This window comes from Canis lupus, chromosome 1, assembly GCF_011100685.1.
Source record: "Canis lupus familiaris isolate Mischka breed German Shepherd chromosome 1, alternate assembly UU_Cfam_GSD_1.0, whole genome shotgun sequence".
NCBI lineage: Eukaryota > Metazoa > Chordata > Mammalia > Carnivora > Canidae > Canis > Canis lupus.
The window spans coordinates 74,854,314-74,881,833 of NC_049222.1; the positions used below are offsets into that span (position 1 = coordinate 74,854,314).

Consider the following 27,520-nt stretch of genomic DNA (forward strand, 5'->3'; position numbering starts at 1 on the left):
CTGCTCAGGATCTTATTATTCTGAGAGTACAGGTATTTAGTATCCCCCTAGCTCACTACCCCTCTCTTATATCTCTCCTTCTTTGATTCATTGCTTATCTATTCCCAGCCACCCAAAATATGAAGGAAAATGAGAAGCAGCCCACTGCATGAATCTGTGCATGTGCCTGCATTCTAGAGCCTGTGACTGGAGGCTCAAATACTTTATTTATTTTTTGGGGGGGATGAGAGGAGATTCTCATATAAGAAATGTTGATTTTTTTTTTCCAGGGTACGCTGAAAAACACAAGGATCTGTGAATTTTCAGACACTTGCCCTTTGATGGAGAGACCTTGTGCATTATTTCCACTGAGACATGATCCAGAGAATTTGTGCACATGAGGACAATTTATTACTCAGACCAGACATGCAGTACATCACCATGTATTTGTAGAGATATTGTTCAGGGACCAAAGCAAAAAATTATAATCCCTCTTGGCATGTGACACACTGCAACAGCTCATTTAGAATCCTGGGTCAACCCTTTTGAAGCTGTACAACAATCCCATTCAAAATATCTGATTTTTGAACTTTAGTTTTCTCATCTGCAAAATGGGGATAATATCAACCACACAGTGCTGCTGTGAGTATTAAATTTGAGAAAATGTATGGAAAGTGTCTGGCACAAGATAAGTGCTCTACAAATATTTGTAAGATAAGGAATGGCATATGGGTGGTACTCAGTAAATACTGTCCCCTGCCTGCTTCGAGGGAGAGCAGAGAAAGCAGGGACAGGAAGGGAAGAGGAAGATGTGTTTTTATCAATGATTCATTCAGGCCCCAGGGGTGGAGGTGGGATCTACAAAACAGATCAAGTAAGTGAGACTTAAGTTCTCTGGCACATCTCACAGTGAGAGGTGGAGTCTGTTTCCCTCCAACATGAATCTGGATGAGCTTATGAATGTTTCAGCCAACAGAATGATTCTGAGACTAGGTTGTAAGACCATGCTGCTCTGCCTGGTTCTCTAGGACTCATTGCAGGGGAAGAGGCCAGTATGTGAGAAGTCTCTTCTCCCTCCCTTCAGTCACCGTGCTAAAGAGGCTACCTATTGGTACTCCAATCTACAGTCCTCCAGGCACCATCACCTGCATCCACTGGAGCCCTGGAAATGGCAATCTTGGATCTCCAGCCCAATCAAACCTTCAGATTACCACAGCCTGGCCAACCCCTACCTGTAACTACAAAATTAGGAGCAAAATTAAATGATTGTTTTAAACAACTGACTTTTGGGAGGCAATCTGTCACTCAGCAATAGATACCTCCAGAACAGCCTAGCACCTGGCACCTTGTTGAAATGGAGACCATGCCTTAATTAAAGGTGCAGTCATTACTCAGCTCAGACAAATGCTGTGAGGAGGGATTCAGGTCTTGGCTGGCCAATTGTGTCACAAAGGGATGTTAGATCTAGATTTTTGTGAAACCTCCAAATGTTGGAGGGATCAGTTACTAATTAAAAATTTTTAAAAATATCCTGTGCATCACATCAAAGCTATCTCTGTGTCAGTAAGTCCTGGAAGCTGCAGGTTTATAAAAGTGAGGAGAGTCCGCTTACCCTACCCTATCCGTTGCCTTCTTGAAAACTGGGTCTACCCTGAGTCAGTGGCCTCCCGCCCAGCAGGAATGCTTCCCTATAATGTATTAGCATATGAAAACTCGTAGTTAGACAAGCAGTTTGTACATTCCCAGATCTAAGCCAAACACACTGCCTTTTGTTTCACTAGTGATTGGAGTCTTGACCCATTTAGGCCTGACAGCAAAATAGCGATTAGCAGGGGGTGTTGTTAGTGGTGTTTTGATTGGGAAGGAATGAAAGAAGTTGGAGGGAGAAGGACAAGGAGGTAGGACAATAAAGAAAAACTTCCTGGAGGACAAAAGTTCACCAGTTTTCCCTTGAAATTAATTTAAGGGCAGTAGAATGATACCAACAAAAATCTCAGTGAATTGTTAAGTGTTTTTAAGAATACAGCTCTTGTTATTGTTTTTGGCTTTTGCTGAGTATATTTTGTTTAGGGTGCTTAAGGAATTCACCTTTAACTGTGGAGAAAAGAATTGCATATTATTCCTTGTTAACTTCTTGTGTACTTTCTTCAGGATGTGAATGAGGCAGAAGACAGAGCCACTGAGCTCACACAGACACGCCCAGTGCCAAGGACCAGAGGGCCTTTGTGGCCTATGGGTAGGGGACCTAATTGGTGGGAACAGGTGCAAAGCCAGAGCATGTGCAGCCATGGAGACTGAAGAGCAGCACCAAGCTAAGGACAGCTTTACAAAGAGTGTCAGAAGTGTCACTCCTCACAGGTGAGGCATGAGGGGTGTTGGTGGCTTCCGTCTTCATCAACCGAATGAATAAATATGTGAATATTTCCTGAGATATACCTATATCAAAAAACTGTTCTGTAGTGTATGAAAAGACTATTAATGTTTTAATCTTTTATACTGAACTTATTTTAGAAATAGTACAAAGAGCAAATATTGAAATACCACTTTTCCATCCCAGTACTTTCAAATTACCTAATACTGGCACCTAATCAGTAAAATCTAGTGTTTGCATATTTTTCTAGAGATATTTGTGCATATACACAGGATATAAATTCTTTTATTCACTCAAGGGAAGGCTTGTTATATACAGCATCCTATGCTCATCCATTTTCACTTTTCAAAAATGCTAAAGAGCATTCCATTTTTTCCATAGCTGTTTGTGTATATGTCCTCATTATTTCCTAGAGCTGTACAGTATTTTATTTTATCCTAGAAGTATACCATAATTTATTTAACTATTGATGGACAAGTGTATTGTCTCCATGGTAATTTTCTTTTGAAACAATTTAGAGTCAATATATGCAGTGTTGAGTGAAATCTGGTCTGTGACTTGGAAGACTAGCCACCATTAGAAGTAGCCAAACAACACTTTAGGGGTGGTTAGCATTTTAAATATCCTTATTGAAATCTGCACCAGAGGGTGTATTAATTGGTATAAGAAATGAATAGAGTTCAAAATAGGTGATTAGTTAGGAAGATTAGATATTCCACATGGACTGTTGCCTGTCTGATGTACTGATAGGCTGAATGACTGACTGAATGAATGTGTGACTGAATGTCTGACTGACTGGCCCTCTGCATACCTGACTTAATGATGGGATGGCTGACTGGTCTGGGTAACCAGAGAGGGAATAGGATGCAGGGAGAGGTGAGGCATCTGGTAGGGGTTGGAGTCTCCCTTCCAGTACCTATGCTATCAGTCTATTAGTAGCTTTTTATTTTCCATAAGAAGACAACTAGTGCTGTGAACAATAAATATCACCAAAGGAAAAGTAGTTCATAAATCTTTGCAACAGATTTATGGTACCTGCAGAGCCTGACTAAACCAAGCCAAAACAAATCCCTAACCCCACAATATCCCTAAACCAACCTTGGAGCTTGGTCAGCTTCTATTACCCCCACCCGGCTGCCATCAGCCTTCTCTCAGACAAAACTGTGACATAAAACTTCTTTTCCATGAGCTTTTCTTCTGGTAATATGACCTTTTATCTCCTTTTAGCTGACCAGCGTCTTGCTCCCTTCACCTCTTTCCTCTTTCACAGCAAAAAAAGATCTGATAACCAGTCACTGACACTTGCTGATTGGTTGATTATATTTTGACTGGAACTCCTATTCATCAACACCTTGTCTGAAATAAGCTTGTGAAATTTAAGCCTTTTAGCTGTAATTATGGGATGAAAAGTATTCCACTCAAGTTTAAAAGAATTCCATCAGCAAACAGGAAGGGAGAGTTGAAGGTCAACTCAGTTGCCTTGGAATGTAGTTGTCTTTCTGGAGGGATTCCCCCCTCCAGAAACCTTTGGCAACACTGTGCATTTAATAATCCAGAGGCTGGGGATCCCTGGGTGGCGCAGTGGTTTGGCGCCTGCCTTTGGCCCAGGGCGCGATCCTGGAGACCCGGGATCGAATCCCACGTCGGGCTCCCGGTGCATGGAGCCTGCTTCTCCCTCTGCCTGTGTCTCTGCCTCTCTCTCTCTCTCTCTGTGACTATCATAGATAAATAAAAATTAAAAAAAAAATTAAAAAAAAATAATAATCCAGAGGCTGGCAGACATAAAGCTGCTGGAGGCCTAGCCCAAGGATTGTTTTGGTTTAGAACTGTCAGTGGCTTCTTCTAGAACCTTCTAGATCTTGCTCCTACCTTCCCTACTTGACTATATACAGATCTCTTTCCCTACCACCTCAACCAAATTCCTAACCTTAGTCCATCTGTTCCAGGTCTCTAAGGCACACAATTTTCCTGTTCTGGGGCAGTTAGATAGTTTAGTGACTGTTTGATGTTTTATTTTCCTACTTAAGCCCTGTGTCTGCCAGTTTGGAAGCATTTGACCAGTAGTATCTCTACCTCAGTTTAGGAAGCTTCTCACAGCAGAAAATGTGTCATTAATATATAGTTAATTTATTAGTTAAAGTTTAAGGGTGTGGATAACAAAGAAACTTGGGTTTCAGTGTCTCTTCATGATTTGTATGGAAGGAAGGGGTATCTTGAATCCTAATAACAAAGGTACATATTTTCTCATCTTACCTATTACAAAATTCATACTCAACTCTGTCTAGTAATATTCCCAAGAACATCCAGCTTGGAAGTTGTGGAGCTAGTATTTGAACCTAGTCTGACTTCCAAGTCATGCTCTTTTCTTAGGACACAACAGTAAGAGATAGCTTTATTTCCAGAGACCTCAGTGTCTTCAGCTACACATATAGAGAGCTATCATCTCTAACATGGGACTGAAATCTACAGAACTTGTATGAAGGTAGAATATCACAATTTTTAATGTCTCACTATTGTCTTCCAATTTTTTCATAATGCTTTTTCTTAGAGGAGGATTTTCAATGACTTCCTGATGATAATGATCCTTACTCTTATCAGAGGCTCACAAAAATAAATGCAAAGTGGACAGGGTGGATTGTGTTAATTTTAAAGCAGTAATTATTAATATAAAAACAAATGAGGGAGAAGCCTTTATGAAACAAAAATCATGAACTCTTGTCTCTGCCTTGGTGGACATATGTCTTAGAGAGTAGGTTAAAAGTTTACCATAATACACTTGGGTTATCTGTTCAATTTCAAATCCAGGATCGATAAGGCTTATCAAGGCATTTTTATGACTTCAGGGAGGTTATCACTATCTTAATATAGTGATGAAGACAAAAGCCAGACCTCACTTGAGGTCAGAACTGAGCAATCAAATTAACATCTGTTAGGAATGACTTGGTCCAATCTTCAAGGTCAACATATTCACAGATGTCAAAGTGTCTGAATGGAGAGATGATAATCATTGACCCTGAAATCCTCTGGGGCTTGGCAGGCAGCTGAGGGGGAGATAAGGAGCTTTCTGTTGAGATACCAAATACATGTTCAAATATATACTTCCTTACTTTATTGTTGTGAAATAAGAGGAAATGCCAAAAACCATGTCTCAGTTAACTATGGTCCTGTTGGGTGGAGGAGTACATTGAGGTCTTCCTTTCCCACAACCACTTTCTTCAGAATTATAACTCAGAGTTCTTGACAGATGGTAGTTCATGCTTTCTTTCACTTACTAACCCTGAATAGGAAGTGGAAAGAGGTGGGCAGCCAGTAAAAGAAAGAGGAAAGAGGAGAGATTAAATGTGGTTAATTGATAGAGAGATAGGTCCAATTTGTGTGGAAAAAGCTCTAAATTTCATATAGCGTTAGTGTGCCATCATTAACTAGGTAAGCTCTTAACAAGGTTTGTGTTAAATGATTTTCCCACTACAGATAAAAAATTGAGTTCCTAACTGTAAATATAGACCTGATTTATTAAACAAACAAAACAACAAACCTTAATAGAATTAATAACTGGGTCCTTTACAGTCTATAATTGTGAAGCCTAAATGAACATTATCTACTGATAGTATAAACTCTTGCAGAAAGGAAATATATCTGTTTTATTCCTCAGTAGCTTCCCAATGCCTAGAGAGATGGAAAGGAGTACCATCACTGTGGCCATCTTAAGATCTCCTGGTGCATGTTTTTTCTCACAAAGTGAAGCAAACCAGTCAACTGGAATGGGATAAATCTTTGGATGGTGAGCATGCTATGGCAAATGATATAAACTGGACTAGAGGTTCTGATCTTCATGGTGGCTCTCTTAAAGAAGTTCTGATTTATTGGATATGAAAGTCAGAGCCCTATGCAAGAGTTTTTTTGTAGAAGAATCAACGAATACTTGACTCATTTGTGAAATGTTGGTGCCAGTCAAGACAGACTTGTAAGTTGATTTTGTGCCAGTTAAGACTGATTAGACTTTTTAACTGTGATGGATGGTCAATGGTCACGTAATGATGGCCCCATCTACACACTGGCCACAAAATGATGAGAATTGTGGAATACAATTAGATAGAACACATAGCTCAGCTATGTGGCTGATAACAAAAAGTCTCACTGCTGCCTAGGTATTAAACAGTAAAGCAGAAAAAATGTAAACAGTAGTTGGTTGTGCCTGTGAGACTTGGTCAGAGTCTTGGTGGTCTACCTGGGAGAAACAGGGAATAGTAGAAAGAGCACTAGGATTGGTTCTGATGGGGGGTTCAGACTAACTCCATCACTTTCTGTGTTATTTTGGGCAATTTAATGCTTAGAATCTCTAGTTATGTATCTCTAAAACATAATCATCAGGCATCTTATAGGGATTCTTCTGAGGGAAGTGTTGTCATTCAAAATAAGACTCTCAAGAAAGATACCTGGGTCATCTCTCAGTTATTATCCTATAAATTATTCATAAGGCAGATTTTCTACTATACTTTTTAATCCTAAATTGGCTTCTCCTTTTGCTACTGGGACACTTCCAAGAAAGCTCCCCCTGCCAAACAGCCAGTATGTTTATGGGAATAAATGGCTGACTTCTCAGGCTCTCACCCTTTAAGAAGAAAAAATACACCTTCTAAACTATATAGGAAGAAACCCATCCAGAGGCTCTTATCTTATCCTGAACTTAGGCATTCCTGGTCCTACAAAAATCCATTAAAAACCTCCTCCTGCCAATGTATATCCTCAGTCTCCAATAATAATGAAGATAATGATAGCAGTGTTAATAATAACATTGTCATTAGTGTGACATGGCCTCTGGCCCTTCAGCAAACCCAGAGTTTTTACTTTATAGGGACATACTGGTTTCTGTTTACCCATTTTTCAAGATTGCATAAAAAGCATTGGCTGTCATATTGATGAGATGTATGCCTGTTTCATGAGGGGGTTAGGAGCTAGCTTAAGTTTAGATAAAAAGTGAGTAATGTCTTTAGAAAACATTCTTATCAAGAAAAGTCTCTGTAAACTTTCACTTAAAAAATACCACAATTCTTGATATACATGCTTCTTGTTAATTAGAAACCTAAGATCTTTATTAAATGGTTGAATCAAAAATAAAAATTGGATTAAAAAAATAAGATTGGTCTCATACTCAAGAAATGGTAGTGTTTGATTATATTTTCCTCTCTACTCTGCTTTTCCCATCATGCGTTTCACCATTTATATTTCATTAGACATTAAGAGAGAGTGACTTCTTTTGTGCAGATTTTCCTTCTACTGTGCTGTGTGAAATAGCAGAGTAAGAAAGACTAATCTATTGAATATTGACCATATGCCAGGATCTTTAGTGTCAGGATTGATTTCCTCATCTGCAAAATACCTCAGGATAATAATAGTTCATGCATTTTAGAGTTATTGTGAACATTAATTAAGATCTTATAATGAATCTACTAGATTCATAAGTCAAAATCATTATAAGGGTGAACCTTGTCTTCCTAAACCATTCCCAGTATTCTGAGTTGCCCCATGCTCCTGAGGCCTTTTCTTTTGTTTAAGGTCAAAGTCTGCTGTTAAGAAGGAGCTACATAAATTCTTTCTCACTATCTGGTAGAGGACTCATAATTCTTGAAAGTTAATTGTCTTAGGCAAATTCATAATTAGCTGGGATGGAAGATTTAAGAATGATACTTAAACATGGTGATTTCAGGACTGAGACACCTGCTAAGGACAGGTTCCTTTCTTGGAGGGAATAGAGGAGTGAGCAAGGTCAGCTTCTTTTGACACCCCACCATGATCTTCCTCTTCTGTGGAGAAGGAGGACAGTGGCTGAGAGTCTTGGAGAAAAGTAGGCTGTGCATGTTCCCTTGAAGATGCTTCACAGCTCATCCATGAGAGGGCACTGGTGCTCCAGATAGCCCACACTTAGAGTCTTGTCTGAAGAGAGGCATTCATCCCATAACTTCAGAATGAGTGGTTAACCACTTGTACCACATCTGCGGCTATATTTGATAGAAGATGTGTATATATATACATATATACACACTTAGAACCTTAGGAGTTCTGTCCTCTTGCCCAGCTCAGTAGTCTTTAGACACTGGCTGCCAACTACCAAACGTATTGCCCATGTGTGGAAGAGCTGATCACTGGGTGCAATGGGTATCTTTAAAAATGGAAGTGACAAGTGTATAATTCAGGTTATACCAGAGAGAGGCACCAGGACCACCTGGAAGGCCCTCCAAAGGAAGAAGAAAACGATCTCTCTCAGTGGAAGGAAAGTAAGAAAAGAAGGAAAAAAGGAAGGAAGGACTATGGGGAAAAAAAGAGGAGAGAGCAGGTAATTTCTAATAAAATGGATAATGTCCTCCACCCCTTACCCTGACATGAGAAAGGTTTTGTTGAAAGAGGCAAAGAAAAGATAAGCAAAGCCCATACATACATAGATTTTCAGATACGAGCAAACAGCATATCACAATTCGAAACTGATCACCTAGTGACATTTCCCTCATTCCTCCCAGCCATTCTTTTTTCATATATCCTGTTTTATTCTATTCAAAATGCTTAACCCTATTTGAAACAATCTTAATCATTTACTTGTGTGTTTATATATTGCCTGTCATGTTTATGAGAATATAAATGCTCTGAGGGCTGGAACTTTGACTATTTTGTTCACTGTTGTAACCTCATGACAAGGTAGGCACCAATGAACATCAGTTGAGTGAATGATAATGCCCAAAGGTGTAAAAATTTCACAAAGAGGGATCCCTGGGTGGCGCAGCGGTTTGGCGCCTGCCTTTGGCCCAGGGCGCGATCCTGGAGACCCGGGATCGAATCCCACGTCGGGCTCCCGGTGCATGGAGCCTGCTTCTCCCTCTGCCTGTGTCTCTGCCTCTCTCTCTCTCTGTGACTATCATAAATAAATAAAAATTAAAAAAAAAATTTCACAAAGAGGTTATATTCAGCCAGAGTGATTATATTCAGCAAGAACTGCGGCTTCAGAAGAACTGAAAAATGATTAATAATACACCATACCCCAGTGGATTTTGAGTGGGAGCAAAGTGAATGGGTTGCTTTTCTGACCAAGCTGACCATGTAGTCACCTCAGTGGCTAGATAGTATGTATACACATATATGTATACACATACACATTTTATATATTTTTATTAACTTTTTCATATGTAATTATGGAAAGAGTATCTGCATGTTGACTAGTCTTAGGATTTGGAGGAAATATATTATTTAACAGGGCAACCTTCCATGAAGTAAATTACCTGGGAAAATCCATAAAGATTTGTATGTATAACTGCCCCACCTGTGGAAAGAAGTGACTATATGACTAGAATTGTATAAGATATTCCCATATGTCTTTATTTTGGAGTTCAGGGGATTTGACCACAAATACATATAAAGAAAATACTGATTTCAAAGTAGAAATATAGTCTTTTAAGTCAATCTTCATTTGGATTGTGAATTCTGAATAACTAGGTAATGAGGTAGTGGTGACCAGCTTTAGGCAGGGTGTCAAATTTGAAGCCAGTGCCCTACTTGGGGAGCATCAGACTTCCTGGAATCAGAAAGTGGGTTCCCCATTGCCATAATGAATTTATGCTTCCTTTCTAGTTTCAGTATCAAATGAAATAGAACAATTCAGAAAATTAATGAAGCGAGACATTTTTTAGTGACTACCACATATTTTGTATTAAACTAAGGCTATGAGGGGGGCGGCACTCAGCATGATCCTCTCTTGGAAAAGGTGAAATTGTACTGATGAAACATGGCACACTTGTATCACTTAGAATTGTTTTACTTCCTTAGTCAAGGTTCTCCAGAGAGAACAGAACCAATGGGATATATCTCTAACTCTGTTGCTAGCTTGCTCTCTCTGTTCTTTACCTATCTCTTTATCTCTCTAACCTATCTTACCTATCTATCCATATATACACATACATATATACACGAGATTTATTATAGGAATTGGCTCTCATAATTATAGAGGCCAAGAAGTCCCATTATCTGCCTTCTGCAAGCTGCAGAACCAGGTAAGCTGGTGAGTAATTCAGTCTGAGTATGGAGGCTGATGGTGTAAGTCCTGGTCTGGGTCTGAAGGCCTGAGAACGAGGATATTCAACATCCAAGGGTAGAAGATGGACATCCTAGCTCAAACAAAAAGAGCAAATTCACCCTCCATCCACCTTTTCTTGTTCTCTGCTGGTCTTCAATGGATTGGGATTAGATCATGCCTACCTGCATTTCTTTACTCAGTCTGACAGTTCAAATGCTAATCTCTTCTGGAAACATCCTCACCAACACACATAGAAAAAAATGTTCTTACCATTTATCTGAGGATCTCTTAGCCTAGTCAAGCTGACACATAAAATTAAGTATCACAAGTCCCATCTAAAGAAAATTCAACTCAAATTGGCTTAGGTTAAAAAAAAAAAGAATTTATTGTCTAATATAACTGGAAAGTTTTAGGCTGACTTTGGGCATTAAAAGATTTAAGACTCAACATAAGACACAAGGTCCAAGTGTTTCTCTGTCTCTCAGCTGGGCTCTACTATCTCCCTGTGTTAGCTTCATCCTCAGGCTTCCCAGGTCATTTCTCCAGGGCTCAAGTCTAGCAGAACCAGCTAACACCCCTTTCCCTTCTCTCAAGCCAAAGCTTCCTATCAGGAAGTCCCTCATCCTATCAGGAGTGACTATAGCTTGTCAAAGTGAGGTCTGGGGGCTCTTCCTTGGGGGCTCTGGGTGACTAGAAATCTACTGTTGACCCCAGTGTGAAGCAGTAAATAGTGAACATCATGCAAATGATTCAGATTGGAGATGATTTGAGGGTTCAGAGGAAGGAGAGGTCTGTGGGATTGGAGCCATAAAGATATATTCCACAGGTAAAGATCAGCTTGGTAAGGGCCTTGATGGGCAGTTTTGGAGCATTTTCTATGTCTACACACTTCCTGAAGAGTTCAGTATGTATAAAATAATGAATAAGCTCTGTGAACAAGTCAATGACAGCTAATGTCTAACATACAACTTGCCACCGACAAAGGGCAGAGGAGAAATCTGTCTTCTATAAATGCCTCTAGGTGCGGTGCCATTAACCGAACCCCAAAGTGCCTACTTGACAAGTTTTTGTTTCACGTTGATGAGACAGGTTCCATTTCAGCTTTCAGTACAGCTATTTGTTTCAAGCCTTGCCTGAGCAGATGATCTGCTATCCCACCAAGCCTATTGCCCACACAGGTCTTGAAAGTGTTGGATACAGGAAGCATTCTATCATTGCAGGACTCAGCTCCCCTGCCAGATGGAAACTGCTCACTCAGTGTGATCCAGCCCTGGTCTGAGTGGTAGGCGTGAAACCTTTTGTGGAATATTATCTCTGAAAGGAGGACCTCATATCCTTAGCTATCTTATTTTTATACTACCTTTTATTGCTATATGATAAAACACTGATAAGAATAAAAGCATTCATTAGTAAACAAGACTTCTCTGTATCATGGTGGTTCTTGTTTAATAAATTGCCCCTAGGAAAAAATATATGGTTTATTGTGTTGTCAGACTTAGATATAAACTATCTTTATCTTGTCTATCAGAGATCAGCAACAGCATATGTCAACACTGACCTGGGGTCTAGGGCTCTTAGGTTTATCTTGAAACTATGAAATTTGGTTTCTCACTGAGAATACACTTAAATACACTTAAAATGTGTTTCTGCACAACGTTTAGAAGAAAGATAATCAGAAAACATGGGATATATATATATATATATATATATATATATATATATATATATTCCTAAGGCTGGAAAGACTGATTAATTGGACTCCATGAACTAGTGCAAGGTCTAAATACACGTGGACTACTTTATGCTTCCTCTTCCTGAGTATTCAGTGTATTATTTAAACCTCAGAGTAGTTCTCAAGAAGATCTGAATATCATTTTTTAGAAAGCTTTCTTTTCTTCCCATATTTTAGAATATATTTTTATTTGCACATATTAAGGTTTTAGGATATTTTACTTATGATTAACATATTGTTGATCACACTAAAAGTCCAGTGAATAAATGCAAGGTAAATATTTAGAGATTAAAATTCTATTTTTTAATCAGAGAGAATGCTTAACAAATAATTCATTCATCCAAATAATACTTATTGAGACTATTTACAGGTCAAACACTCTGATTAAATATTACCTATATCATTACAGTGTAAGACATGTCTTTGTCTGAATTTAAAGACATTTATGTTTGACAGTATTGACTAATTCTCTATTCCAGATGTGAAAATTCTAAGGACATATGCATATGGGTATATATGCATACATAAACACACATATGCATACACATAAACAGAAATTTATGGTTAGAAAAAATCAAATCCATTATAACTAGCTGAAGAAACCCTGTTGATTTTATTATTTTATTCAAATTCAATTATCAATATAATATTGTTTTCAGAGGTAGAGGTCAGTGGTTCATCAATCTTATATAACATCCAGTGCTCGTTACATCACATGCCCTCCTTAATCTTCATCACTCAGTTACCTCGTCCCCTCATCCCCTTCTCTTCCAGTGACCCTCAGTTTGTTTCCTATGATTATGAGTCTCTTATGGTTTACCTCCCTCTCTCATTTTGTCTTGTTTTATTTCTTCTCTATCTTCCCCTTTGATCCTCTGTTTTATTTCTTAAATTACACATATAAGTGAGATCATATGATAATTGTCTTTCTCTGATTGACTGATTTCATTTAGCATAATATCCTCAATTTCCATCCACGTCATTGCAAATGATAAGATTTCATTTTTTCTTTTGATGGCTGAGTAGTAGTCTATTGTATACATAGATAATATCTTTTTTATCCATTCATCTGTCAATGGACATCTGGGCTCTTCCCATAGTTTGCATAGTTTGGCTATTGTGGACATTGCTGCTATAAACTTGAGGTGCAGGTGCCCCTTCAGATCATTACATTTGTATCTTTGCAAATGACACATCAGATAAAGGGCTAGTATCCAAAATCTATAAAGAACTTATTGAAATCAATACCCAAAGAACAAATAATCTAATCAAGAAATGAGCAGAAGACATGAACAGACATTTCTCCAAAGAAGACATACAAATGGCCAACAGATACTTGAAAAAATGCTCAACATCACTTGGCATCAGAGAAATATAAATCAAAACCACAATGAGATATCACTTCACACCAGTTGGAATGGCTAAAATTAATGTCAGGAAATAACAGATGTTGGTGAGGATGCCAAGAAAGGGGAACCCTCTTGCACTATTGGTGGGAATGCAAGCTGGTGCAACCACTCTGGAAGACAGTATGGAGTTTCCCCCAAAAGTTGAAAATAGAGCTATCCTACAACCTAGCAATTGCACTACTGGGTATTTACCCCAAAGATACAAATATTGTGCTCCTACTGATTTTAAAGAAGGTTGATGATCTTAGCTAATGAACTTGTCACAAGAAAGGAAGAATACTGGAAATAAATGACTGTGAAATATTAATTACTAAGGGAAAACTAAAAGATAACAAAGATGTTTATTTTTTAAAGAGTTTTTGATTGCTGCCAACTTTTATGCTTATTTCACATCCCAACTGACCTTCTTCTGGCTTTTGGTCTTTTTCTCTTAAGTGAAATAAGGAGAAAATATGAGTGGGAAATATCAGAGAGGGTGACAGAACATGAGAGACACCTAACTCTGGGAAATGAACAAGGGGTAATGGAAGGGGAGGTGGGTGGCAGGGGGGGGGATGGGGTGACTGGGTGATGGGGGGGCACTTGATGGGATGAGCACTGGGTGTTATACTAATCTTGGCAAATCAAACTCCAATTAAAAAAATTAAAAAAAAAGTGAAATCAGGTGACAGTTTAGGGGTCTAGGGGGGAGTGTGCTGTGAAAGTCCTGAACTGTTATACTTTGCCGACCCCTATTTCATCTTAGCTAGTTCAAATCTTATTTGCAAAGCAAAGATTACATGGTTCTGATGATCTTCTGGGTTCTAGTAGGTTTTAAGATGCAAACCCAAAATGCCACTTGACTTCAGACCTGGTTCAAGTTGCATTACTTACTTACTAGGTCTGTTTTTTTGTTTTTTGTTTTTTGTTTTTTAATTTCAGAGAGAGACAGAGATAGAGACAGAGAGAGAGAGAGCATGAGGAGGGGCAGAAAGAGGAAAATGCAGACTCCCCATTGAGGAGGAAGCTCGACTTGGGGCTTGATTCCAGGACTCTAGGATCATGACCTGAGCTGAAGGCAGATCTTAACTGACTAATCCACCCAGGCACCCCTACTAGCTCTGCAACCTTGAACATGCTACTTCTTAAAGCTGACTTTCCTCCTCTTCACAGTGGGGTTAATGATAGCACTAGGTGGACTACCTCTGTAACTTAGGGCATGTTCTTTCATCTCCATTCTTGGTTTTCTTACTGTCAAGTGGTGGTAATAACAGTGTTTAACTTATTGAGGTAGGAATGGTGGGCAGATTAAATTAGCACAGGGAGGTAATTAACATAGTGTGAGTGGATGGGATATAACTCAACTGATGGAAGTAACTCATGGTAGTCAAATGATGGATAGTCAACCAACGGAAGGACGGTGACATTAGTTTGTTCTCTGCTCTCCAATTTAGGAAAGTTGAATAAATAAGGATAACAAAGACTCAGAAAAATGGACGAAATGGTGACAGAAGACAGACCGGACTTGTGCCTCCTGTCTTCACTGTTCCTCAGTACAACCCAGGATCACCCTGGGGGGACTAGCTTGCTATTTATGGCCGTTAAACATTCGAGTACCCTGAAGGGACATTGGCTGAGCAGTCTACACAGCTTAAAAAGCACTTAGAGGAATGCAGATCCATTAGACCAGTCATAATGGACCCACTCAGGGCCCTGCTTTGTAAATACACGGCTAATGTCATTCTGATGTGTTTACAGGCCAGGACACGCTTCACACAGGTCAGGACCCTGGGGTGAATCTGCGGGCTCTCAGGAGCCAGGTCCCTTACCTCGCACACCCGAGGGCACCATCCCTTATTATTTGAACATAAAAAATTTTAAAAACTGGCAGCAAACAAATTACTCTTTCAAAAGACTGTGGAATGACCTTGAAGGTACATGTGTCAGACCAGCACAAGGCAATTGCCCAGAGGTGAAGAAAAGCCATTAGCATACTTTGTAGCTGGTTAATTAAAGACTATTTTTGTCATCTTCCATTCTGCGGAAGCCACGAGACCTACAAACTTCTGCAAGAGAAATTCCTGAAATAATAGGGTAGAAAGGGCTAAACAATCATTGGCTTTCTCTCCTTCAAATAAGAGTTAAGCTTTCGTCCTTCTCACATTCTCCAGATTTTGCTTGGTGCAGTGTAAACCAAGATTTCAGGACTTTTCTTTGAAGCTTCCTGGAGTCTAAGTTACCTGGAGATGATCCTACAGGAGGATCCTACTGTTGTGGTTTATCTGATGCCTTTTTCCGTTTTGCAAGGTCACTGGCATTACTGATGATAGAATGTAAGAGGTCTTAATACTGTGTGTTCAAAGCTCAGGGAGATATTTCTTAGACTTTCTCTCTTTAAATTCTTCTTTTTAAATATTATGCATTAAAAGCTCATGGAAATATTTCTTAGAATCTTTCCCTTTAAATTCTGAAGACAAATTACTTTGTTTTTTGAAATATACCAGTATCTCCTAACTCGGACAATTCTGAATTAATATCTAGTATTTTAAAGCTAGCAGGCTTCTGAAAAGCCATTTTATGGATCAGTACATTTTTGGCACTCATTTGCAAGGTCAAAATAATTTAATTACAATAAAAATACATAGAATGCAAAATTCCACGGCAGAGGAAAAATAAGCTCAAACCAATGATGGCTATGTTTACAGAGCACCTCTGATTTTAGGAAGCCTGGATAAATCTTTTCCATTAAAACACTGCATCTTCTTAGCAATTAGAGGGGTGGTACATTGTCCTTACTCTTTGCCTCTCTTCCCATTGACAGAAAATAGGCTTATGCACTTCAAAATAAATAATTAATTTTCAGGTCAAGTTAAACTAGTTTACATATCAGATATTTACACTGAGTTTCTACGTAGTAGATATTTTAAAATCTATCTAATTGTAGAATTGACCAGTGGAAATGACTTATGACTTTTATATCTAAGACTCTAGGAATGGAGCAGCCCTGCCAATGAAACTGTGGGGATTTCCCACTGGTGCATATCAGAGGAGTTGGCAGCCAAGAAAAGAACGAAGGTTTCTTGATTCCTAATCCCCTGAGCCCCTTGACCTTATGATCCCTACGTTAGTCACAGGTCCTGGTCCATGGATCATGGAATGATTTTCCAACAGGATTATGGCAATCTTTCCCACTTCAGAAGAAACTGGCATATATGATGTTCATGAGGACCATAAGACCAGTATAAAATACATCTGCACACTTCTGGGTCTTTATGCCTCTTACTCTCTCTGATTCTTCTTCTTCTTTTTTTTATTTTTTTACAATATAATATGATTTTATTAAATACTTTGAATTTAGAAACACTCAACTCTAGCTTCCTAGAATCAGTAAAATACTGACCTCATTTTAAGGATAGATTATATTACAACATTACACATACTGTATGACCCATACTGTATGACCCAACCATGTATGACTCCTAGGTATATAGACAATACATTTTATGTTATGTTTATCAAACCATATACTTAAACATTTACAGCAACACTATTCATAATAGCCCCAAACCAAAAAATACCTAAATTCCTACTAATGATTGAATGAATAAGTAGTGGTGTGCTCATACAAGGAAGATTATCTGGCAATGAAAAGAATCTCAATCTACAAACAACAATATGGATGTATCTCATAAGCACAATGTTGAACAAAGGGAGCCAAACACAAAAATCATATGTAATTCATGATTCCAGTTATATAAAGCATAAAAACAGGCAAACTTAGTCAGAAGGGTGAGTAACTTCAATAGGAAGTAGTGACTAAAAGGGGACTGACAGGAACTTTAGGGGCTCTATCTGATTCTTAAACATCCTTTGAGGACCAGCTCTGATGGCATTTCTTCTCTGTTAGCCAACAGGCTAGGCAGATTTGACCTTCCCTTTCTCTTTTTCTTCTTTTTGTTACATCTTAAACAATCTCTATTGCAGCCCTAAAAAATCAGAATCACATGTGTTCCCTGATTTATCCTCAGCATCTTCCCCAGAGCTAGGCAATAGAAAAAGGTCTTCGAATGGTGGACAGAGACCCCAGAATCTCAGCTTTCTGCTTTCCCCTTCACTTCCCTGCCTGCCCTTCTTTCCACCTCTTCCCCTTCATGGCACTCCACCTCCATGCTTGAGTCCCCAGGTTCCCCATGTTGGCACCGTGATACTCTCTGAGAGGCAGTCCAGGGGATTGGGTTTCCTGCTCAGAGCACACTATCAATGCTAACTAAATCACGTGACTCTGTATGCGATTCATCGTCCTAGCTGCAGGTCAGTGTCCAGGGTGCAGCAAGGATCCTTATGCATAAAAGTCATTAATCCGGATGTTCATGTTTGATGGATCTGGGAGTTAGCAGTGACTAAGAAGCTGGGTTTGTGCATTTTGGAAAAGCCCTCTGCTTGTAATGATTAACAGATCATGTTTATTTTCTTCCTCAGTCTCTGATTGAGACTCCCCAATTTTCACAGCATAAGGGTTATGTCTAGTTGGCTACATTTCATGTAATTTACAATTTACTTCTAAATCTAGACCTGTTTCCTATGTCAATATAATGGGACACCTGGACTGGGCCAATCCACCAGCATGGTTCTTCTCTATCTTGGAGCACAGGCCTTGTCAGCATAGAATGCTGTAGACAATTCATTGGGCTGGTTCTTTTGAACCCATTGCCCCTTTGGGCAGCTAATGGTTGGATAATGTTGACAAGCCTGTAATGTTTAAACCAAGAGATTTTTAAAAAATATTTATTGCTTGTCTTGAAATGTTCTATATATTTGTTAATATGCCAGTTGGTGTTAAATTAATTTCTATTTAACACTGAATCATGTTGTTGTTTTCCAAATACAGTTCAGTCCTTATGGTTTTACATCTGGCTCATGTTCCCTCTGCTTAGATGCACCTTCTTTATTGCTTTCTCCTCCCCAATGAATACCTCTCCTTGGCCACAGCTTTTCCCTGGCATGGTAAACTTCTCTGCATCTTTGACACTCAAATGTCACCTCCTGGGATTGCGATAACTAGAATGAGTTCCTACTCCATGCTTGTAGCAAGGCTTTTATCACACTGCATGTAGCTAGTAGCTCAATCTCCTCCTGTGTGCAAGCTTCTGGAGGGGACCCTCATATATGATTCCCTTCTCCCCAAATTACAACCCAGGGACTGATGAACAGTAACATTTCTTAAGAACTTCGTATGTGCCTCTTTGGTGAGGAGTTTGTCTGCCTCATGTTATTCAATCCTCCCTGCTAGGCTGAAAGCTAGGGACTATTGTTACCCTCTTGTCTCTGAGCAGTAACTGATTTGCCCAATGCTTACAGCTTGTGAGAGAGGGACCCAGAATTTGAATCCAGTCGGTCTGGTTTCTGAATCCTGGCTCTTCATCACCACTGCTTTTCCAGAAAGTGTGGTAAACAGTGTCCCAACAAACAGAGGAGAAGGAAGACACCAGTGGGGCAAAATCCACTTACATGTGTCCTGTGGTCTTCATGGCCTTTACATGGGTCAAGCTCTAATTTTAGGTGTCCCTCACTTCTTTTCTGTTTCTATGTTCTAAGTCATATTTCCACAACCACCTTATAACCCTTGCGTTTTCCAAAAATCTTAGCAAAGTCTCTTGTACATAGAAGGCATTCACTAAAGGAATAATTATTTTTATTGATGTAGTTCATAAATTGTTATTGACTGATGGCCCTCATACATAAAAATGCACAGATCATAAGCATACAGCTCAACACATTTTTGCAAGGAGAACACACCCATTTAACCAGCACCCAAGAAACTTCCCCTGTGATGTCTCCCAGAAATCACCACCCCAAACATAAGCACTAGTGTGACTTTTATCACATAGATTTATTTTGCCTTTTTTTGGAACTTTATACAAATGGAATCATAGACTATGTGCTTTCTCTGTATGGCTTCTTTTATTCAGCTTTGTGTGTGTGTGTGACATTCGCCCAGGTAGAATTGGGTGGTTTATTTGCATAGTTGTAGAATAGTTTGTTGTATCAAAGTACTACCATGTATTTATCTGTGCTACTGTTGATAGACAAACAGGCTGTTTGCAGATTTTAACTATTACAAGTAATACTTTTAAGGGCTTTGGTATACAAAGTTTTGTGGGGGATTGGTGGAGAAGGATGCACATGTGTGCATTTCTGTTGAGTATATATTTAGGAGTAGAATTGCTGATCACTGGGCCTGAATATATCCAGTTTTGCAAAGTAGCTGTACAAAGTTACAGTCCCACAATAGTATATGAAAATTCCTGCTGCTTCATATAAATGCTAACATTATTTTGCATACTCATTTCTGTCCATTTCAGCAATTCTCATGGGTATGTAGCAGTATTTCATTGTGATTTTAATATACATTCCACAACTGATTTTTGTCTAGTGACCTGGTATCCAATAAACTTAGTAAGTGCACTAAATTCACTGTGGATTCTTTTCTTACCCCTACGTATACAATCATATCATCTGAAAATAATGATAGTTTTGCTTCTTCCTTTCAATACCATATGCCTTTTATTTATTTTTCTTGCTAGAACCATCAGCACAATGTGGGATGAAAGTGACGATAGCTGACATCCTTGTCTCTTTCCCAATCACAAAAGAAAAGCCTTCAATATTTCAATACCAAGTGTCACATGCCCTGTGGGCTTTTTTGTTGATATTTTTGTTGAGATTAGGAGGTTTCATTTTATTCCTAGTTTCCAATTGTTTGTTTTAAATCATGAATAAGTGTTATATTTTTTCAAATTGTGCTTTTTTTTTTACATCTATGAGATGATATATGATTTTTTTCTCCTCTTTCTCCCCTTTCTATTAATGTGGGAATTGCATTGTATGATTTTTTCTAGTATTAGCTTACATAGTATTTAGTATATGTAAGTATCCTTATATTCCTGGATAAAACTCATTTAGGTATGATGTATTACCCTCTATATGCATTGCTGGATATGCTAGTATTTTATTAAGCCTTTTTGCATTTACATTCATGGGAAAATTGATCATAATTTTTCTTTCTTGTAATAATCTTACAGGTTTTGGTATCAATTTTGTGCTGGCTTCTGTTTTCATTTTGTTCTATTTTTTCCTTTTTATTAACTTTTTATTTATATATACTTTTACTGTTCTTTAGTGGTTACCCTAGAGATTACAAAATCTATCCTTGATTTATTATCATGTTGCCCTTTTCAAAATAATGCTATGAACTTCTAATACTTTGCCTTCATTTCCTCCCCTCTTTTGCATTATTATAGTCATATAAAATGACAAAAAGTATGCATTATAAACAACATATGCACTATTATGTTATATATAATATAATTATTATATATAATATATACAAATGATATAATACATATATTTTTTAACTCCACAAGACAGTTTAGTGTTGATTTTACTGTCTGTACTCATTTTTATTTTCCTAAGTTTTCACCTTTTCTGATGCTCTTTATTCTTGTACTATGTCTTTGTTTCCACCTGGGATCATTTTTCCTTCTGCCTGAAGAATTCCCTTTATTGTCTTTAATGCAGGTCTACTAGTGATTAATGCTCTCAACTTTTGCTTGTCTGAAATATCCTTTATTTCATCTTTATTTGGAAGGATGTTTTTGTTGCATATGGCTGCCTAGATTGGCAGTTATTTCTTTTAGTGCTGTAAAGGCAGTATTCCATCATCCTTTGGCTTCCATATTTTTCTACTAAAAACTCAACTGACAGCCTTATTGTTCCTCCTTTGAAGATAATGTGTCTTTTTCTCTGGCTCCTTTCCTCATTTTTTTCTTTGCTTTTAAAAGTTCTTTGTCAGTTTTATTCTGACGTGCCTAGTTATGAATTTCCTGTATTGATCCTGGTCGGTGAAATGTTGGCTGTTTCAGAAGTTCTGGAACATTCTCAGCCACCATCTATTCACATTTATTTTCTGTCTCACTCAATCACTCCTTTCTGGGGCTCAGTTCTAGATCTGTCAGAACTTCTCAGAGTTTGCTAATAATGATCTTTTCTGTATTTTCCATGTATTTTGCTCTCTGTGATTCAGCCTGGATGTTTCGTACTCATTGTCTTTTAGCTCCTCGATTCTCTTATTGTGTCCAATCTATTGTGAAACCTATCAATTATTACAGTTTTTTAGTTCCAGAATTTCTATTTGATGCTTTTCAAAGAGTGTATTAAAGTTTCTGGTGAAATTTTCATACCGTCCAATATTTTAAAAAACATATTAATAAAAAAAACATATTAATCATAGACCTTTTAAAATTTGTCTGAATAGCTCCAATAACTGGGCCATGTGTACATTTGTTTCCATTGTCTGTTTTTATTCTTTTGTTTCTATTTTTTGGTATGCCTGGTGTTTTTTTTTTTTGTTTTTTGTTTTTTTGTTTTTTTTTTTTTTTTAATGCCTGGTGGTTTTTGATTGAATACCAGGCATTGTGAATGAAAACTCTGGGGACTCAGGGTAATGTTAGCTCCTTCTAGAGGGGGTTTACCATCCCCCTTGGTAAGCAGCTTGAAATGGGGGCAGATTCTAATTAGACACAGTGCTGACCCAAGGCTGAGTTTTGAATTTGATAAAGCTCCATCTACTTTCTTCTTTATGTCTGTTAATAGGAATGAAAGCCTGGGATGTTCACTGCTGTCTCTTTTCTTGAGAGGTCCTTCCTAGACTAATCAGAATATCAGATTGTTGAAAACTCTGTTATGTCTTCAGGAGTTTTCTGTTGGATTTTTCAGGCTTTTGCTCTGAGCAGCTTGAGATGAGTATTTGTCCCTGTTCCTTTCTCTCTAGATTCCTGGTCACTCTAATACCACTTCCAGGCAGTATCAAACTCTAGTTTTTTCCTCTCTTTGTGAGATTTCCAAAAGTTATGTTGGCTTCTTCATCTGTTAGTCATAGTTTTCTGCCCAATTTCTCAGATTCTAATTCCTCATAAAGACATGACTCAGTAAATGTTCTGAAGGTAAAAGCAGCACACAGAAGGGCAGCTCAGGTGACCTGAGCTGCCCTTCTGTCTAGGCTCTTGCGCACTCAAATTCTGGTTACCTTAGCAGCTTTCCAATACCTTCAAGTAAATGTTGTCATATTTTTTTTCAATTTCCTAGTTAGTTTTGGAACTGTTACCATCATAATCTAAAGCAGATGCGGGTATGTTTGTTATTTTTTCAAAGCCTGCAACTAGCACATGGATTATATATTTTTTGTGGGCATTAAAACATCTTTTGGTAAAGAAAGATGTGAAGACACTTGTAAAGGCAAGTGAAAAAATGGGCTTTGGAAATTGATTTATGATGGGCACACTATATTTAATCCAAAGCAAATTAGAGAACAGAGTGTTTTGGGTAGCCTAATAGTGCTCGTGTTCTATTCTTTGACCATGAAATATATAAATGCCTTTAAAATGTATTTTGTGAAAATAAATAAATAAAATAAAATAAAAATAAAATGTATTTTGTGGAGTGAAATAGTTATGGCTGCAGCAAGTACTAGATTAAAGTATATTTAGCATAAGCTCAAACATTCAGAGATAGGCAATAAGGAGATCAAGAGCAAAAATTCTGATCTAAGCTACTGACCTTGAAATATATTCAATAGTTGTAAGTTGCCAAGAGTTATAATTTTTCTAATTTTGCCTAGGGGCAAATTACATAGTGTTAACACCTCTTTTTGCATACTGCAAAATATGTTTAAAGTGACATCTCTCCTTGGAGATAAGTTATTTTTGCAAAAGATATGGGTTAGAAAAGTTGGATTTTTTTTTTCTAGTTTTGAACCCAGGATGGCCCAGTGGGAGAATTCACCCAGTTGTTAAGTTCTTTTCTGATTCAGGAAACTACTTTCCATGCTTTGTGTCATGTAATGGAATGAGGAGTTGATCAGATACATGATGTAGCTTTTCTTTCTAGCATATTAAAAAGCACTCTGGGGATCCCTGGGTGGCGCAGCGGTTTAGCGCCTGCCTTTGGCCCAGGGCGTGATCCTGGAGACCCGGGATCGAGTCCCACGTCAGGCTCCCTGCATGGAGCCTGCTTCTCCCTCTGTCTGTGTCTCTGCCTCTCTCTCTCTCTCTCTCTCTTTCTCACTGTGTGCCTATCATAAATAAAGTAAAAAATAAATAAATAAATAAATAAATAAATAAATAAATAAATAAAAAGCACTCTGTCTTCTGTAGATCTAGCACTGAAGGTTGGATAATCAGCCATGGATGAGTATTGGGAATAATAATAGATATATTGGACAGTTCACTCAAATTCCTTTTAACTGCTTGCTTTTCTGCATGTGTGTGGACAGAGGAAGCCAAGAAATCAAGATTCTAAAAGCAGTGCAGTGATCTATCTTTGCAACAAAAATTTGGAAGACTTGCAACTGAATTCAGCAGTAGTCAACCACTACTTCAGAACTGAAAGTGTGGGACAAATGGCATTAGACTCCTCATGTCCAGGAAGCATTTCTAGTAAAGTTCAGCAGTAGAAGTTATGTCTGGGAAGGTGAACTTCCAGAAATGTGGCCTCTGGGGAGTAGGGACATTATTTTTGATGTTGATAGAGGTAAGGGAATGGGAAGGGTTTTTGTGTCCTTTGACTTCTTTTTAACTTTGGATGGTAAGCAATCAGAAAGTGTCCCTAAACATTTATATAACAGAAGGCCCTAGAAGATGGAAAAATCCTGTTCCTAAAAGTCTTTTTTAAAAGAGTAAGAAACCCTCAGAGGCCTTAGTTGTGGTCTAGACAGTGCTTGTTCTGTGTCTCTGTTCTCTGCTCATGGTCATCTTTCACCTCTAGTACTCCTTTCTCAACTCCTATTTGACTATTTGAATCCTCCAACCTTCAAACCCAGTTCATATCCTACCTTCTTCGCAAAGCCATTCCAGACCTGGACTTGATGCTCTGGAAGAGAACGAGGTTTGCCATGTGGCTCTGGGAATATTCTCCATAGCATTGATGATTGGGGAAGGGGTAGATGCGTTCCTCGAGAAATAGGGTAGAAAGGCTGGCATTTTGAGGGAAACTGTACATTTAGGAGGCAAAAGCAGGATGAAAGAAGTTTGAGCAGATGAGGAAAGTCTCCAACCCAAGGAGGAAATGAGCACCAGCAGGGATGGCAGCAAGTCCTTAGAGGTCCAGAGAAGTAGCCATTACATGTGGTCACTGTAAGTCTCTCAAGACTTTCTAGATATTTTACTTGTGTATTTGTGGTAAAAGTGGGGTACAAAGCAGTATTTTGAAAATTAAAAGATTAAAAAATTGCTCTGCTGAGTGCAGTTATAAAGTCATCATCATTATTATTGTATAGAATGTTCTACATCATTTCCTTCTACCCTCATGATTTCTTTGGTTCAGAGAGGATTTCTGTGCTTCCAAGAGGACTTTGGATAAACATTTCTCGACTTTCTTCTCTGTCTCTCTTTCTCATTAGTTGCCTCCAAAAACATCACACATGGGAGGCTGCATTCTTGAACTGTTTCCTTTCCCACCTAATTGTCATTTTCTCTCATATTGAAAACAAACTCCATCTTTTCTGCTTAAACGACATTGTATTTGGAGACTGTCAAGCTTAATTAAAGCTGAATATTTTTCCAGGTGGTGTATTAAGGACCAATGTAATAGACTGCGTTCAGGGACTCAGCCCAGCCATTTAAGAGGTTCTCTGAGCAGGGGGGTAAAGTTTTACTTGAGAGTAATGTATCGAGATAAACCTTCTCCGACTGATTCAGAGAAAACAACTCCCTCTCCTTCCCCACTGGTCCATTAGGATTGAACATGCTTCCAGTTAGCTTTCTCAAGGAAGAGAAAGAAAAATAGATCAATAATATTTATGATTTCTTGAAAAGATGTTTCCTTGCTGCAACGTTGCCCCATTAAGACTCCTTGCTATTAATAGAGTTGTGTTGGTTGCACTGGGGGATATTAGCTGGGATTCATTATATGAAGAGGGCTGTAAAAATTGCCTTTGCTCTGTCCAGCTGAAAATGTTCAGAAGCTTCATATTAACTTTGATGATGGTTTGACATGCTAAGAATAATAATTTTGTGATGGCATTCCCTTGTGATAAAATGATAATAATTAAAAAATAATAAAGCCAGTAATAATACATACCTTTTATTGACTGCTTTCCAAGTAGGACCTGTGCTAAGTGCTTTGCATATATAATACCATTTAATCTTCAAAGTAATCTTTTGAAGGTGGCAGTCTCAGGCCATTTTCAAATGAAGAATGTGAAGCATAGGCAGGTTTAAGTAACTTCCTCAAGGTCACATAGAAGAAAGAATTCTGAACCCCGATCTTCCCAACTCTATAGCTCAATTTCTCTTAACCAGATTACTCTGCCTTTAATATAGTCAGTGATTTATGAATCTGTAACATATAATATTAATTCTACAGCATAAATTTCCCATTTAAGAATATGTAATAGTCTGCTTTTTGAAAAGTCACAAATATGATTCATTTAATATGCATGCTTAAGTATTCTATTAAGCAATTCTAACTCATATCTTTTCATGGTTTAATATGTCAGACAAAATTACTCAAAACATCTATTTTCAAGAAACTTTTCATGTTGATCTTTATAACCGCAACATTAAATCTACAAATTTATTCCACTGATAAATTAGGTTATTAATAATATTGCCTATAGCTTTTAATCTACTTTAGAACATCATAAAAATCAGTATGATACCATCAGTAATACATATTCATCTGTGCTGGTTAAACGGTTTGAAAAACGAGCTACAGATGGCTTCATGTTTATGGATGTCCACATGCATTTTGCAGTAGTTAATGAGGATCGGTTTTGGGTGCTTGAATATATCTGACAGGTAGATGAGAAGCAGAACAGGTATGGAAATCTATTCTTCAGTTCTCATATGTCCCTTAGCTCTGATCCATTATTGATCACTTAATAAATGGTATCACTTAGTAACTCTGAGTTACTCAGGAGTAGACACAGTTCTGACCTTCAAGGGTTTTACAGTAGAGTTGGACAGACAAGAATAAGTTGTGACAAGTTCATTCCCTAGGCCATATGGTAAAGACGATCATTGTTGGAGGAATTTGAAGAGGTCATGGAGGGCAGGGGAAGTCAGGAGAGGTGTAATGGGCTCAGAGGGTGGACAGGATTTGGAGATGGAGGAAGAGAAAACTCCATCTGCTTATGTGAAGAGATCGAGGTGGGAGCTAGCAGTGAGAGAGATGGCTGATGGAAGAGATGAGAATGGCCTTGCAGCAGCAGGTGCCATTTAGGATGTGATGGGGTATAAGCTTGTCTGGGTTATGTGGGACCATGATGCAGAATATATATAACAGGTCTGCACAATAGAAAACAGGATGGTTGGAGTTAAATAAAGAATGTTTCCTACCTTAAAGTTGGTCCTGTGGAGAGGTGATATGAGAAGGATGGGCAAATATATCATTAAGGCGAATACATTGAAAGAAATATTTTGTGGGGTTACTGGTGGGGAATTAGGATTGCTTCATGTTGGACTTCCTAGGACTTCTGTCATATCTTTTATAGACATTACTTACATGTTATTAAAAAGAGTATACCAACATGAAAAGATTTTTGTTAAAGTCTGTATTTTCACCATTGTGATGTAAGAGAGGAAAACTAGTCTATTTTTGCATATTCTTTTCCAATCTGGAATCACATAATTGTACTAAGAGGATAATAGAATTTGGTGCTCTATTCTTCTCACATAGTGCCTAGTTTGCCATGTTTCCACATCAGGTTTATGAGTTTTTTAATGAGCACATAGTATTCCATTGAATCATCTAAACAGAGTTTGCTTTAGCATTAGAGTACTGTTGGACACTTTCACTATTTTCTACTTTTTGTCATTATAGATGACACTATGGAGAACATTTTTTGGCTTCTGTTGAATTACTTCCTAAGCACTTATTCCCAGGAGGGTTTATATGACTAAGAACTCATGTGGTACTTTCTATATGATAGATAT

At 38.1% G+C, this 27,520-nt stretch overlaps 1 long non-coding RNA gene across 2 annotated transcripts in view; it reads left to right on the plus strand.

Annotated features, from left to right (window-relative positions):
* The first annotated feature begins 403 nt into the window (after positions 1 to 403).
* The window catches only part of LOC119867318, a 66,430-nt gene continuing 39,313 nt past the window's right edge, over positions 404 to 27,520 (plus strand). The window contains exons 1-3 of one of the 2 annotated variants that reach the window (XR_005353151.1): positions 404 to 621; positions 2,131 to 2,337; positions 6,003 to 7,406. This is a non-coding gene — a long non-coding RNA (uncharacterized LOC119867318). Of the gene's footprint in view, positions 622 to 2,130; positions 2,338 to 6,002; positions 7,407 to 27,520 lie in introns of those variants that run through there. The other variant, XR_005353152.1, reaches the window with a different exon arrangement.